At 43.1% G+C, this 16812-nt stretch overlaps 2 pseudogenes; both read left to right on the top strand.

Annotated features, from left to right (window-relative positions):
• The first annotated feature begins 2500 nt into the window (after positions 1 to 2500).
• On the top strand, positions 2501 to 12399 carry LOC137891988 (putative uncharacterized protein DDB_G0271606; annotated as a pseudogene).
• Positions 12400 to 15597: 3198 nt separating this feature from the next.
• LOC137891987 (putative uncharacterized protein DDB_G0271606) lies at positions 15598 to 16593 on the top strand (annotated as a pseudogene).
• The last annotated feature ends 219 nt before the right edge of the window (positions 16594 to 16812 follow it).

Here is a 16812-nt window from a genome sequence, read left to right as displayed (position 1 = left end):
TGCAACATGCAACACATTGATTAAGATTAAATGAACTTCCTTCATTTTATTGAAGGACAGAAGGGTTTTACCCAAATAAAAGGCATGCTGGGAAGCATGCTAATTGACACATTCTATCATTTTATTGATGCTACAATTAGAATGACCTGCTCAAAGATGGCTATAATTATACATCAGTAACAAAAGAAACTTAAAGTAAACACATAAACATGGGTGTGAAACTGTAACGAGATCCAGGAACTACAGGCCGCTGCGTGATTTCCTCGTTAATTTCCCGTAGCTGACTGTTTCACATCTCCATTATCAAAATACTTCAGAGGAGTGACCAGTCCCTGTGGAGGTCACTCTAGTTCAGTAATGATGAGATCACGTCAGTAAATCTGTTCACACTGCGACCTTGTGCTGTTTTTACAGCTGAGGAGATCTTTTCTTCTTTGAAACACAGTAACAGGAAGAACTGACCGCGGTCCGTAGATCGGAACATCAAAACAAGCTTGTGACCTTTACTTGGTTTCAGAGCTCTGGAATGACTCAGTTTACTTTTACGCCCCTTTTTAGTTCCGTTGATCAACCTGTGTGTTATGTAATGTCCAGTTCAACGCGACGAGCTGAGGTGATTAAAAGAGCTCCGGTCGAAGATCAAACGATGGAAAACCATGTGGAGAACATGACCAATTGACCAATTATTGACCATTGAATGACATCTAATTAGTCTCATTCTATTAGTTTTAAAGGTATTAGTTAAAGGATGATTACATTGATGCTATAATTAAAATTACCTTCTCAAAGATGACTATAATTATTAAAGTTGCACACCCACGTTTATGTGTTTACTTTTAATCCACTGCTGGTTTGAAAAAACGTTTTTACACAAAGCACAGATTTTTGTCCTGAAAAATGTGCAAACTGAATTTGTGGGTTTTTAAGAATGCTAACACATTCCTGCAGAACATCTGTGTTTGGGGGTAAAAACATATCCAGACGGACCTTGAGTTCAGGGGATTTCATGTTTGGTGCATCATTGAAGACTCCATTTTGTTTGACGGCTGGTAGAGAGGACAAACAAGAAGAAGTTATGCAGCATTGGTATGATGTCATTATCTGCATATTTCTCTGAAAGGTAGTGAAGAGATCAACACCTTCACCTCCCTGAAGCTATAAACGTAACTGAAGAACATTTGTTGACGCTGGGTGTGTAAAGGTGTGTAACTATCTGTGTGCGTCGTCATGCTCCCGGACAATAGACACAGTGTGAGTCGAGGTGTTGTCTGTTCTTTACCACCACAGTCTCATGCTGGATCTCTTTGTATCAGAGATAATAGAAATATCTTTCATGTTTGTCTTCCTCAACTCAATTATCCCAATCACAATAGAAGCTGCTGTCGTCACAGCTGAAGAGACAATAAAACCAAACTGTCTCGCCTCGCTGCCATATTTATATTATTATATTATTTAAAAGAACATTTTCCTCTAAATGTAACTTAAAGTCCCCAGAAACTGATTTTAAACAACATTTTATTCAACAGATGTCTCAGGAATTTTGTAGATCCGTTTTGAATCTTTAAATTCATAGATTTTTCAAAAATGACTCTACTTTAAATATCTTTTTTTTAGGAACTTTATAGGATTCGCAGGAACCGCAAGAAAATCACATTTACTACAGAAGACATCAGTAAAAAAAACTTGAGAACGTGTTGATATTTGAAATACTGTGTTTTATACCTTGATTGTAGATTTGAACTTTTCACCACTGTTGAATAGATATGGTCAACACATTGTAGTTATGTAAAGATGAATTGATTTTTGTATTGAATATTTAATACCAGTATAATAATCCCTGAGTGAGCTGTCAGTGTGACCTCATGAGACATGCAGCTCCTCCTCCACATCGCAGAGGAAACCGTCAGTCACTCCTGCAGCGGACAGAAGCAGCTCGTTTAGTCTACAACCATCATATGAAATCAAAGCACATGTTTCTTAAAAAAATCATATGTGGACTCGAATTCAACTTCATCTTGTAAAATTCTGCAAACCTTTCTAACCCTCCTGTTATGTTGTGGGTCAAATTGACCCGTTTCAAAGTTTGAAAATCTAGAAAAAATATTTTAAAGTACTTTTTCTGTATGAAACTTCTTCTGCTTGCCTTAATTAGTGAAATCAACGTTTAAAAAAGAAAACAAAAATATCATGCATTTGCAACAACCCCCTGCAGGTTTATATAACAGAGATGATGTTCGGGTCAATTTGACCCGGCAGTGAAAATGGAGGATTATAAGGGGTCAGAAGTGTCAAGTCACACACACACACACGCACACACACACACACACACACACACACACACACACACACACACACACACACTCTTTCTCACTACCCCACCTGAGCGAGAAATACAGATATTATATTTCCACCCACACTTAGCAGGGAAGGGTTGCTTGGGAGTCCGACCAACATTACACTCTGCAGATGCAAACAACACAGCAGAATACTGTAGGACAACATGAGCAACAGAAACAAAGGGATGACAGCTCTGGAGGCTCTGGAGCACATCCTTGATCACGACAGTGACATAGAGGAGGATGTGTCTGAAGATGAAGACCATCTTGAGGTCAATTCAGATTATGATGGTGCTGATTATGAACCATCAGATGAGGAAACTGATATGTTCCTCCAAACAAGACATTCGTGTCATAAATTGTGAAATACAGTGGTCATCCTCACCCAATACACGTCAGCCAAGACTGTCTGCCGAAAATATTATAAAGACAAAATGTATTTGAACAAAGCACACCGTGACGACATGTCACTCGTGTGCTGTGTAGACACACACACACACACACACACACACACACACACACACACACACCTTGTTGTGCTCATCTCTTGTTCATTTTTGTAAATTTCTGTTTCTTAACACTATAAATGAACATAAATCAAGTTTACTTTCATTTGGCTTGATTTTGAGTGAGCGGGTCAATATGACCCTGAACAGCAGAGGTGTCTCATCTCTATTTATCTACATCACCCCATGAAAAAAATACAGTTTCAAAATGTACAAACAATTTAGAAATAAATACATGTTATGGTAGACTAATGCAATTTATATCTAGGTTTTTCCAAAGTACCAAAAAAAATGTTTGAACATGTATTTTTCATGAAAACGAGTGAGTTATCCTAATTGAACTATGATCTATGGAGGGGTGAATAACTCCATTCCACTAAATACTGATTGAATTGTTAGTAATGGAGTTGGTGATGAGGTACAAACTATATTTATTAGGATTTTTTGGTTTCTGACCACTTTTGGATGATTAAACATGCACTGGGTCAAACTGACCCGCGAATATTACCTAAAAGTACCTAAAAAACGCACATAACAGGAAGGTTAAAAGAAAAAAACCTAATCTTTATCACACTGTTGGGGCCTCGCCATGTGCTTAGAACAAGACTTGGGCATGCTTGTTCTGCAGAGCATTTAAAAGCCTGATTTGAGTTTTAAGGTAACACCAAACTCCAGGAGATGCTAAGTCACACCTAAGTCTGACTTTTCATCCAAGCTCAGCACTGGGGTCTCATTGGACGAGAGCCACAGACTCCTCAGGGCTTCCTGTGCTGCAGCCCGGCCTGTCCCTGAAAACTACAAAACTCTGCGTCACCCCCGACTCTCTGCTCATCCCACGCGATTTGATTCACATGCAAGGAGGGGCGCACGGCTCTGTTGCTTTTAAAAGAAAATCCCAGGTCGTAGTCTGAACTTTGCTGGACGAACAACAGAGAAGCGGACAACTTGCCTGAAGAAGGAAGGAAACGCATTCCTCAGAGAAAAAGGACACATTCTCTTTCCAATCATGTTTACCGGTTGTAAGGAAGAAAAATCCCCTTAACCTCCGAGGAATCCCGAGTTTATTTACTTTGACTATTGACATTGTGAGTGAATACTAATTATGAGACTTTGTTTATAGTTTGGTTATTGGTCCCTGATCTCAGGGTGGTGCCCCGTTAGTATTATTAATTGTTATGTTATTGACATTAATAATTCTATTGATGTCAACAATTTAGTTTTTCATATTTGCTGATAGATAGAACGACACTCATCATAAACATACAGCTACATACATTACATTTGACTTCTGTGAGCTGCTGTAAAGGGGTTCAGTAAGAACACATTCACATACGAACAGAGCCGGGGATCGAACTGCCAACTTTGCGGCTAAAGGACAACTCGCTCCACCAGCGACGGCTTCCCCATGATGTGCCAAACGTTACGGAAGCCCATTTCTCCAGGAAAAGGAAAAAAATGAACCAATGAAAAGTTATGCATGATACAGTGAATATGAGAAAATAAGGACATGTTAAGTAAAAAATAGAAGTCAAATGTTTTACTTAGAATGTTTGTATCTCATAATTGATTCTTTTTATTGTCATAAGAAATTCACTTACATCTATTTCTTTCTTTTTCATCTTAAAAAGAGCGCCTTCAGTCACAAAACTGTCCATTTTCCAGATGAAATGATTTCAAAGGAAATCAACAAATTGGGTAACAAACAGACTATTTTACACAAAGGTGCTGCCTTAGTTGTTGTATAGATGTTGCAGTTCTGCAGAGTTCAATTCAGACTGTAATTAATATAAAAACGTAAGTTTTACAGACACACAGACATGTGAATGTGTTAGCGTGAGAATGTTTACGAGCAACCGCAGCCCTGATTCACCTCATCACAAAAGCACATCGACACGAAGTATGACTCTTCATCATTAATGATAGGTATTATCATTATGCCAAACCTCTGACATGTGCAATCATCTATTTGTACAATATTTGCAGAAAAAAAAGCATCATATCACTCATTTACAATTTAACCGACAGTTTATAGTGTTTAATTATTGTGTAGCTCGATTGCAGCGACCGCACAAATACTCTTGAACTACAACATAAACAAGAAACAAACAAGAAAGAGTAAATTGCAGTACAGCTGGAGAATAAAACTCCACTGATGGGCAAAAACAAAACTACTGCATTTCCCTGGAATTATAGGATTCTGTATAAAAACTGTTATGATTCCCGCCCGGTATGTACCCTCAAGTCTTACAGCTTAAAAGTCAGCAATTTAAACTCTTAATAATTGTTGCGTTATCTCCATAAGCCTGTTGGGAGATCATGCGTTCTGTGTATCTGTCTGTCCGTCCACAGCAAATCTCTCATACTACTTGACCCATCAGCCTAATATCATTTGTGCTTATTTATAACTGTGTGCTCAAGGACCTGTCCTTTGTGCACATTGTGATTCCCAATTTTCATTTTCATTGACTGTTTGACAGCGTCATTGACTGCTGGCTACTCGCTCCTCTTGACCAGCAGGTTTGTGCCGCCAGTGATGAACAACTGCTTCTGTAGCCGGAGGTATTTCAGGGAGTCGGCTTATAATAAACAAGCCCCACCTAGTCTTTTGTAGGGACGTTGTTTTGCTGTTGTCGTGGCTAAAAAAAACCCTCTGACATTCATAGAAGAGTTATGTCTCGTTTTGAACCGGAGCACCTACAGATTATTTTCATACTCAATATGTTAGGATCCACTCGTTAGGCACGATACGAGATGAATGAATCCCTGCTTTTGTTATCTTTGCAGCCATCTTGACTGTAAGGGAGCCGGGGAAGGGCGTATTATGAGACATTCAAAAGACATTCAAAAGACACCGCCACCTCTAGAACACAAGAGAATGTATAGTTGCTAAACCTTTTTTTGTTAATGTCTTGTTCCTCTCGGTTGTCATTTTGTGTCTCTTTGTAGTTGTTTTGGTCTTTTTGTAGTTGCTTTGAGACTCATTGTAGTTGTTTTGCGTTTTTTTTTTTAGTTGCTTTGTGTCTTTGTAGTCATCATGAGTCTTTTTGTAGTTGTTTTGTGTGTCTTTGAAGTTGTATGCGTCTTTTTGTAGTTGTTTTGTGTTTGCCCCTTTTCATAGTCGTTGTGACTTGTGAGTCTCTTTGTGGTCTGTTTATGTCTCTTTGCAGTTCTGCCGCTCTTTGTAAGCTGTGTTGTGTCTCTTTGAAGGCTGTTTTGTGTCTTTTTGTGGCTGTTTTGCTCCTTTGAGGGATATCTTGTAAGTGAAGGCAAGAGGGGCCCCTGAGACGTTGGGCCCTTGTGCATGTGCCTCTGATGTGCTGCCTGAGGCACAGAGAGAAAAGAATAAAATAACGAGTTGATCGCCTGCAAATTCACAGTCAACAAGTTTTGATGAGTTTAAGGAGGGGGAACATTTCACTAACCTTAAACAAAACCTTTTACAAAAGCATTTAAATGCTGAATGGGAATTTGCAGAATCAACACTAAAAACAAATCTAACTAAACCCAGATCATTCAACACATTCTATTTTATTAACTTCTGTGACTGTTACTAAAAAAGTAGTGGATAACCTGTTGGACACGTTTGAAGTAAAGACAGTTCTCACTCAACCAAACCCCAAAAGCTGTAGCTGTTCCTGGTCACTTCCTTTAAATAATCACTCATATTGTTCACATTAAAGTACACAGTTAAAGAATAATTCAAGTTGCAGGAGTTATAATTAATAATAATAGTAATAATTACAATTTTGGGTAGATTCACCAACTCGATAATTAAACAATAATAATAATAATTAAGTGTAACAAATATGGCTTGATGTTCAATTATGTGCAAAATGTTCAACTTAAAGACAACAAACAGGACAAACAGACGATAGACAACAACTCTGTGAAGAGTTCAATTTAGAGGTCAGGTGCAAATTGTTTATGGCATTTTTGTAATTTTGACATCAACTGAAAAACGAAAAGGACTATATAATAATAATAATAATATCTTTAAAAATAGAGTTTACAAAGTGCTTTGACAGACAAAGCAAAGCACCAAAACAACAGAAAGCTCAACAAAACAACACAAAGGTAAGAGTTAAACTCTGAAAAAACTGTACAACAGATGAAACGATAAAATCAATCGATACGATACAAATAAACTTATGAGGACACAAGGAGGGGAAGAAGGATGGATGTAGAGAAATAATGAGCGATAAAAGAAAATAATGAAAATAGGAAAATAAAAAAGGGCAAAAAAAGTACAATGAAAAAATAAAAGAGGAAAAAACGAGAGATGATGTCACATGTTTACGCTGCTTTTTTTAGGAGATTGGGAGCATTTCTGTTGCCTCTTAACGGCTCTCAACATGGCGACGGCTGAGCCAGTGACTCGCAACTACTAGTGCTAACAGTGCAAACTACGACAACAGTGCTAACAGTGTTTTAAACTTTCACACTTAGACCATATTTGACATTGGCTTTCAACTGAGAAATGTGGATGTGGTTTCTTAGTAGAGGATGAAAAATGTCACTCTTGCAAATTCCATCGAAATATGGTCTAAATGTGAACGTTTAATCAAAATGTCGGTGATAAAACTTTCACCTTTTATCCAATATGGTACCATAAACCATTTTGAATTTATAAAATCAGTTCATAACTTGTATTCCTGCATTTTATATCTCTCTGTTTTTATTTCATATTCTCTCTTAATAAGTGTTTTTAATTGCATTTCAATGTCCTTTTAAATGTGTGACAGGTGTCAGTGTGGGAAACTATCGATGTGACTTCAATGACTCTCCGTGTTCAGAATCACTTCTGCCTCTCCTTGAGTGACTCGGCTGTGTGGCATCTGTGTAACCTGCGCTGGTGCCGCTTTGTTGGTAATTCATTTGTTGTATTTATTATTTTATTATGTTTAAATTCTACTAATTTACAGCAGCAAATACGTTTGAAGCACAATGTAATGGCAACAGAATTAAATTTTTCATTAAGATAATAAAGGAAAGTTTGATAGAAAAAGCTTCAATTACAAAGCGTTCACTGATAAATAATTACATTTGTTTTCCTGTAGAATACATTATTTTTGGCAACTAAAGCATGAATAACATTTTTCATTTTTTCACGTTCAGGGAAATAATGCTTTGCTAAAGTTGAGGAAAAATGATCTGACTGGTTGAATATTGAACAAACATTGTGTTCACTTTAACCATGATCGGGGACGGACTGAGAAAGAAAAATGTCCCTGGACCTTTTAATCCACACCCCTGTTTACAGACTGAGAACAGTGAAGAGACAAATACAAACATAGATAATGGTTTAAGCCCAGGGTGTGTTGTGATCCACCTTGAATGTATACACCTGGTCAGGGGCAATGCTTCATTTGTATGGCTCTGAGTGGAAGTGAAATATGTAATGTTAGAATTTATTAAGCTTGGTGCAGTTGAACAATATTTAGAACATGAACTAAATGTAAAATATAACAAGGGAAACATGTGAGTCTAAGGAGAAGGCTGGCTAAAAGCAACATAAATTAGCACAACAGTTGGAGGAACAACAGACATCCTTTAACTATCCAAGAAGCCTAGTTTGATTTTTATCATTTTTATAATTTTTGAGTCAAATGTTGAATACAATTCAAGCCAAATTACTAAATATTTCTATGACTCAGCAAGATTAATGTGAGTGTTGTAAATAATTCTAATGGCAGGGAAGTCAGTGTAACTGGTGGAGGTGGAGAATACTATGTACTTGTTCTTTTCTGCATTTAAAACCAGTCTGTGGTTAAGGAGTGATAACTGGAAACCATCCAAGGCAGACTGAAGACGATCTCTGATGGTCAGCTGGCTTGACTGAGTAAAATCAGTGACAACAGTCTGAGTTCTCTCTGTAGGAGTGAATTTACCACGGCTTCATCCAGACCTGTAGATTGTAGTTTGTGGAGTGAAAGGAATAACAGAACAAAAGTAAGATAACATTTAGAAGAATAAATACCGGGCTCTCTGCACGACCCTCCATATGCAGATAATGCACAGTACGATTTATTTAACTCTGGTGTATTTCAGACCAAAGACACCAAAGTGAACACCACGTTAAAGTGTCTGCTCATTCTCGACAGAGTTACTACGTTCTCTCCTGAAGGTGTGGTACTACCACACGTACTAACATAAGAAAACAACTAAACAAGACATAGCTGCACAATGACGGAAAAGGTTGGTGAAGTCTTATCCGGAAGATAAACAAATCATAAATACCATACCAAAAAACAAACAAATCCAACGTCATATCTGAACAGAATGTCCCTCAACAGGTTTCTAAACACTAAGAACAGGCAGTATGAATAAGACATCAGTATTTTAAGGCGTGACCACCCCACCTTAAATAAAAGAACATACAAAATTCATGTACGTCCTTGTTCATTGCCTGATGTCATCTTACCTGCTTTGTGTGGATATAAAAGCTGCTATTGGTTCAGTGGAGGACATCAACCAGCAAACAGCAAAGGACACTGAACAGGTGGAATCAGAGAGCATCACAACTTCAGTCACGGCAGCAAAGAGAAGTCAAGGCCAGACGAAATCTGTTCAATTTCAATTAATGTGAGTCGTGATTCCAGCCTTTTTTCAATTACAATGTGATGAAGGTACATATTTGTTCTGTATCAGTGTTGTTACAATTTCCTGTTCTCCTTGTGTAATTTATGCTTTAAATATTGCGTGCGAACAGCTAAAAATATGTTATATGTTGATATTTGAGAGTTGTATTTAACTAAAAAGTTGAATTAATTGACAAAAAAGCATGTTTTATTCCATAAACAGTGTGGATGCTAACACAACGACAATCCTAATTTGTAACACCTAATCTTTAGTTGTTCCTCTCAATAAATAGCAGTAGTTAGTATTAACAGCTAACAAAGTATTATTGTCTTAAAAATGCAGTGAAAAAATCACTGAAATGAATAAAAACCTATTTAAACATTATGGTATTGATGACATGACATTTTGATAAATCAGTGATTTACAACACTGCCTATGAATATCAATAACAAATGGTTTTAATTACAGATCTTACAAAATTTACGAATAGTCAAAACACTATTTAGTTGTCATCACTGAATTGAATCTAAGAAACATCTGCTTTTAAATTTATAGAACAGAAAAGCACTTTCCCATGATGATGATGAAGATCTGTGTCGTCCTACTTCTGTGTATTGGTAAGTTTAAGTTATTGATTCTCAGTAAAAGATGCTGTCAAATTTTTCAAATATGGCATCGAACTTTTAAAGTCTTACTGATTCATCCAATACATTGCTGAACAGCATCAGGCAAAGCACAGAACACAACAACCACAGTTACCTCAACAACAACTACAGTAGCCGCAACACCAACAACGCCAAGAGCAACAGCGATTACAGCAGGTGCAACAACCCCAGAAGCAGCCACAACGACCACAGTTACCCCAACAACTACAGCAGCCGCAGCAACAACTACACCAGCGGCAACAACAACAGTTGCCGCAACAACAACAGTTGCCGCAACAACCACAGCTGCCGAAACAACCACAGTTGCAGCAACAACTAAACCAGCAGAAACAACGACCACAGCAGCTGCAACAACTACAGTTGCTCCAACAAATACAGCAGCAGCAACAACAGCAACAAACCCAGCTGCAACAACACCAGCAGCTGCAACAACCACAGTTGCCCCAACAACTACAGCAGCCGCAACAACGAACACAGCTGCCTTAACAACAACTACAGCAGGAGCAACAACAATTGCCCCAGCTGCAACAACAACACCAGCAGCTGCAACAACTACAGTTGCCCCAACAACTATAGCAGGTGCAACAACAACTACAGCTGCCTTAACAACTACAGCAGCAGCAACAACAACTGCCCCAGCTGCAACAACTGCCCAGGCTACAACAACAACACCAGCAGATGTAGCAACTACAGTTGCCTCAACAACTAAAGCTGCAACAACAACCCCAGGTGCAGCCACAATAACCACAGTTGCCCAAACAACAACTTCACCAGCAGCAACAACATCCACAGCAGCTGCAACAACAACACCAGCAGCTGCAACAACCACAGTTGCCCCAACAACTACAGCAGTCGCAACAACGACCACAGATGCCTTAACAACTACAGCAGCAGCAAAAACAACTGCCCCAGCTGCAACAACAACTGTACCAGCTGCAACAACAACTACAGCTGTTGCAACAACCACATCTGCCGCAACTACCACATCTGCTGCAATTACCACAGCTGCGACAACAACAACTACAGCAGCAGCAACAACAACTGCCCCAGCTGCAACAACTGCCCCAGCTACAACAACAACACCAGCAGCGGCAACAACTACTGTTGCCTCAACAACTACAGCAGCAGCAACAACCACAGCTGCCGCAACAACCACAGCTGCAACAACAACCCCAGGTGCAGCCACAACAACCACAGCTGCCTTAACAACAACTACAGCAGCAGCAACAACAACTGCCCCAGCTGCAACAACAACTGCAACAGCTGAAACAACAACTACAGCTGTTGCAACAACCACATCTGCCACAACTTCCACAGCTGCCACAACAACCACAGCAGCAGCAACAACAACTGCCCCAGCTACAACAACAACACCAGCAGCTGCAGCAACTACAGTTGCCTCAACAACTACAGCAGCAGCAACAACCACAGCTGCCGCAACAACCACAGATGCCCCAACAACCACAGCTGCAACAACAACCCCAGATGCAGCCACAACAACCACAGTTGCCCCAACAACTACAGCAGCAGCAGCAACAACAACTGCCCCAGCTGCAACAACAACTGCACCAGCTGAAACAACAACTACAGCTGTTGCAACAACCACATCTGTCGCAACTACCACAGCTGCCACAACAACTACAGCAGCAGCAACAACAACTGCCCAAGCTGCAACAACTGCCCCAGCTACAACAACAACACCAGCAGCTGTAGCAACTACAGTTGCCTCAACAAGTACAGCAGCAGCAACAACCACAGCTGCCGCAACAACCACAGCTGCCCCAACAACCACAGCTGCAACAACAACCCCAGGTGCAGCCACAACAACCACAGTTGCCCAAACAACAACTACACCAGCAGCAACAACGTCAACAGCAGCTGCAACAACCACAGCTGCCACAACAACAACTACAGCAGCAGCAACAACAACTGCCCCAGCTGCAACAACTGCCCCAGCTACAACAACAACACCAGCAGCGGCAACAACTACTGTTGCCTCAACAACTACAGCAGCAGCAACAACCACAGCTGCCGCAACAACCACAGCTGCAACAACAACCCCAGGTGCAGCCACAACAACCACAGCTGCCTTAACAACAACTACAGCAGCAGCAACAACAACTGCCCCAGCTGCAACAACAACTGCAACAGCTGAAACAACAACTACAGCTGTTGCAACAACCACATCTGCCACAACTTCCACAGCTGCCACAACAACCACAGCAGCAGCAACAACAACTGCCCCAGCTACAACAACAACACCAGCAGCTGCAGCAACTACAGTTGCCTCAACAACTACAGCAGCAGCAACAACCACAGCTGCCGCAACAACCACAGATGCCCCAACAACCACAGCTGCAACAACAACCCCAGGTGCAGCCACAACAACCACAGTTGCCCCAACAACTACAGCAGCTGCAACAACGACCACAGCTGCCTTACCAACAACTACAGCAGCAGCAGCAGCAACAACAACTGCCCCAGCTGCAACAACAACTGCACCAGCTGAAACAACAACTACAGCTGTTGCAACAACCACATCTGTTGCAACTACCACAGCTGCCACAACAACAACTACAGCATCAGCAACAACAACTGGCCCAGCTACAACAACAACACCAGCAGCTGTAGCAACTACAGTTGCCTCAACAACTACAGCAGCAGCAACAACCCCAGGTGCAGCAACAACAACCACAGTTGCCCAAACAACAACTACACCAGCAGCAACAACGTCCACAGCAGCAACAACAACCACAGTTGCCCCAACAACTACAGCAGCAGCAGCAACAACAACTGCCCCAGATGCAACAACAACTGCACCAGCTGCAACAACAACTACAGCTGTTGCAACAAGCACATCTGATGCAACTACCACAGCTGCCACAACAACAACTACAGCAGCAGCAACAACAACTGCCCCAGCTGCAACAACTGGCCCAGCTACAACAACAACACCAGCAGCTGCAGCAACTACAGTTGCCTCAACAACTACAGCAGCAGCAACAACCACAGCTGCCGCAACAACCACAGATGCCCCAACAACCACAGCTGCAACAACAACCCCAGATGCAGCCACAACAACCACAGTTGCCCCAACAACTACAGCAGCAGCAGCAACAACAACTGCCCCAGCTGCAACAACAACTGCACCAGCTGAAACAACAACTACAGCTGTTGCAACAACCACATCTGCCGCAACTACCACATCTGTCGCAACTACCACAGCTGCCACAACAACTACAGCAGCAGCAGCAACAACAACTGCCCAAGCTGCAACAACTGCCCCAGCTACAACAACAACACCAGCAGCTGTAGCAACGACAGTTGCCTCAACAAGTACAGCAGCAGCAACAACCACAGCTGCCGCAACAACCACAGCTGCCCCAACAACCACAGCTGCAACAACAACCCCAGGTGCAGCCACAACAACCACAGTTGCCCAAACAACAACTACACCAGCAGCAACAACGTCAACAGCAGCTGCAACAACCACAGTTGCCCCAACAACTACAGCAGCAGCAGCAACAACAACTGCCCCAGATGCAACAACAGCTGCACCAGCTGCAACAACAACTACAGCTGTTGCAACAACCACATCTGCCGCAACTACCACAGCTGCCACAACAACAACAACAGCAGCAACAACAACAACTGCCCCAGCTGCAACAACTGCCCCAGCTACAACAACAACACCAGCAGCGGCAACAACTACTGTTGCCTCAACAACTACAGCAGCAGCAACAACCACAGCTGCCGCAACAACCACAGCTGCAACAACAACCCCAGGTGCAGCCACAACAACCACAGTTGCCCCAACAACTACAGCAGCTGCAACAACGACCACAGCTGCCTTACCAACAACTACAGCAGCAGCAGCAGCAGCAACAACAACTGCCCCAGCTGCAACAACAACTGCACCAGCTGAAACAACAACTACAGCTGTTGCAACAACCACATCTGTCGCAACTACCACAGCTGCCACAACAACAACTACAGCATCAGCAACAACAACTGGCCCAGCTACAACAACAACACCAGCAGCTGTAGCAACTACAGTTGCCTCAACAACTACAGCAGCAGCAACAACCCCAGGTGCAGCCACAACAACCACAGTTGCCCAAACAACAACTACACCAGCAGCAACAACGTCCACAGCAGCTGCAACAACCACAGTTGCCCCAACAACTACAGCAGCAGCAGCAACAACAACTGCCCCAGATGCAACAACTACAGCTGTTGCAACAACCACATCTGCCGCAACTACCACAGCTGCCACAACAACAACTACAGCAGGAGCAACAACAAATGCCCGAGCTGCAACAACTGGCCCAGCTACAACAACAACACCAGCAGCTGCAGCAACTACAGTTGCCTCAACAACTACAGCAGCAGCAACAACCACAGCTGCCGCAACAACCACAGATGCCCCAACAACCACAGCTGCAACAACAACCCCAGATGCAGCCACAACAACCACAGTTGCCCCAACAACTACAGCAGCAGCAGCAACAACAACTGCCCCAGCTGCAACAACAACTGCACCAGCTGAAACAACAACTACAGCTGTTGCAACAACCACATCTGTCGCAACTACCACAGCTGCCACAACAACTACAGCAGCAGCAGCAACAACAACTGCCCAAGCTGCAACAACTGCCCCAGCTACAACAACAACACCAGCAGCTGTAGCAACTACAGTTGCCTCAACAAGTACAGCAGCAGCAACAACCACAGCTGCCGCAACAACCACAGCTGCCCCAACAACCACAGCTGCAACAACAACCCCAGGTGCAGCCACAACAACCACAGTTGCCCCATCAACTACAGCAGCTGCAACAACGACCACAGCTGCCTTACCAACAACTACAGCAGCAGCAGCAGCAACAACAACTGCCCCAGCTGCAACAACAACTGCACCAGCTGAAACAACAACTACAGCTGTTGCAACAACCACATCTGTCGCAACTACCACAGCTGCCACAACAACAACTACAGCATCAGCAACAACAACTGGCCCAGCTACAACAACAACACCAGCAGCTGTAGCAACTACAGTTGCCTCAACAACTACAGCAGCAGCAACAACCCCAGGTGCAGCCACAACAACCACAGTTGCCCAAACAACAACTACACCAGCAGCAACAACGTCCACAGCAGCTGCAACAACCACAGTTGCCCCAACAACTACAGCAGCAGCAGCAACAACAACTGCCCCAGATGCAACAACAACTGCACCAGCTGCAACAACAACTACAGCTGTTGCAACAACCACATCTGCCGCAACTACCACAGCTGCCACAACAACAACTACAGCAGCAGCAACAACAACTGCCCGAGCTGCAACAACTGGCCCAGCTACAACAACAACACCAGCAGCTGCAGCAACTACAGTTGCCTCAACAACTACAGCAGCAGCAACAACCACAGCTGCCGCAACAACCACAGATGCCCCAACAACCACAGCTGCAACAACAACCCCAAATGCAGCCACAACAACCACAGTTGCCCCAACAACTACAGCAGCAGCAGCAACAACAACTGCCCCAGCTGCAACAACAACTGCACCAGCTGAAACAACAACTACAGCTGTTGCAACAACCACATCTGCCGCAACTACCACATCTGTTGCAACTACCACAGCTGCCACAACAACTACAGCAGCAGCAACAACAACTGCCCAAGCTGCAACAACTGCCCCAGCTACAACAACAACACCAGCAGCAGCAACAACAACTGCCCAAGCTGCAACAACTGCCCCATCAACAACAACAACACCAGCAGCTGTAGCAACTACAGTTGCCTCAACAAGTACAGCAGCAGCAACAACCACAGCTGCCCCAACAACCACAACTGCAACAACAACCCCAGGTGCAACCACAACAACCACAGTTGCCCAAACAACAACTACACCAGCAGCAACAACGTCCACAGCAGCTGCAACAACCACAGTTGCCCAAACAACTACAGCAGCAGCAGCAACAACAACTGCCCCAGATGCAACAACAACTGCACCAGCTGCAACAACAACTACAGCTGTTGCAACAAGCACATCTGCCATAACTACCACAGCTGCCACAACAACAACTACAGCAGCAGCAACAACAACTGCCCCAGCTGCAACAACTGGCCCAGCTACAACAACAACACCAGCAGCTGCAGCAACTACAGTTGCCTCAACAACTACAGCAGCAGCAACAACCACAGCTGCCGCAACAACCACAGATGCCCCAACAACCACAGCTGCAACAACAACCCCAGATGCAGCCACAACAACCACAGTTGCCCCAACGACTACAGCAGCAGCAGCAACAACAACTGCCCCAGCTGCAACAACAACTGCACCAGCTGAAACAACAACTACAGCTGTTGCAACAACCACATCTGCCGCAACTACCACATCTGTCGCAACTACCACAGCTGCCACAACAACTACAGCAGCAGCAGCAACAACAACTGCCCAAGCTGCAACAACTGCCCCAGCTACAACAACAACACCAGCAGCTGTAGCAACTACAGTTGCCTCAACAAGTACAGCAGCAGCAACAACCACAGCTGCCGCAACAACCACAGCTGCCCCAACAACCACAGCTGCAACAACAACCCCAGGTGCAGCCACAACAACCACAGTTGCCCAAACAACAACTACACCAGCAGCAACAACGTCAACAGCAGCTGCAACAACCACAGTTGCCCCAACAACTACAGCAGCAACAACAACTGCCCCAG

This window comes from Cebidichthys violaceus, unplaced genomic scaffold, assembly GCF_023349555.1.
Source record: "Cebidichthys violaceus isolate CVI_PGR_0920_01 unplaced genomic scaffold, fCebVio1.0.p SCAF_73, whole genome shotgun sequence".
Classification (NCBI taxonomy): domain Eukaryota; kingdom Metazoa; phylum Chordata; class Actinopteri; order Perciformes; family Stichaeidae; genus Cebidichthys; species Cebidichthys violaceus.
Note: the sequence above shows the minus strand (reverse complement) of the source record. Positions and strands in the feature narration are given on the sequence as shown.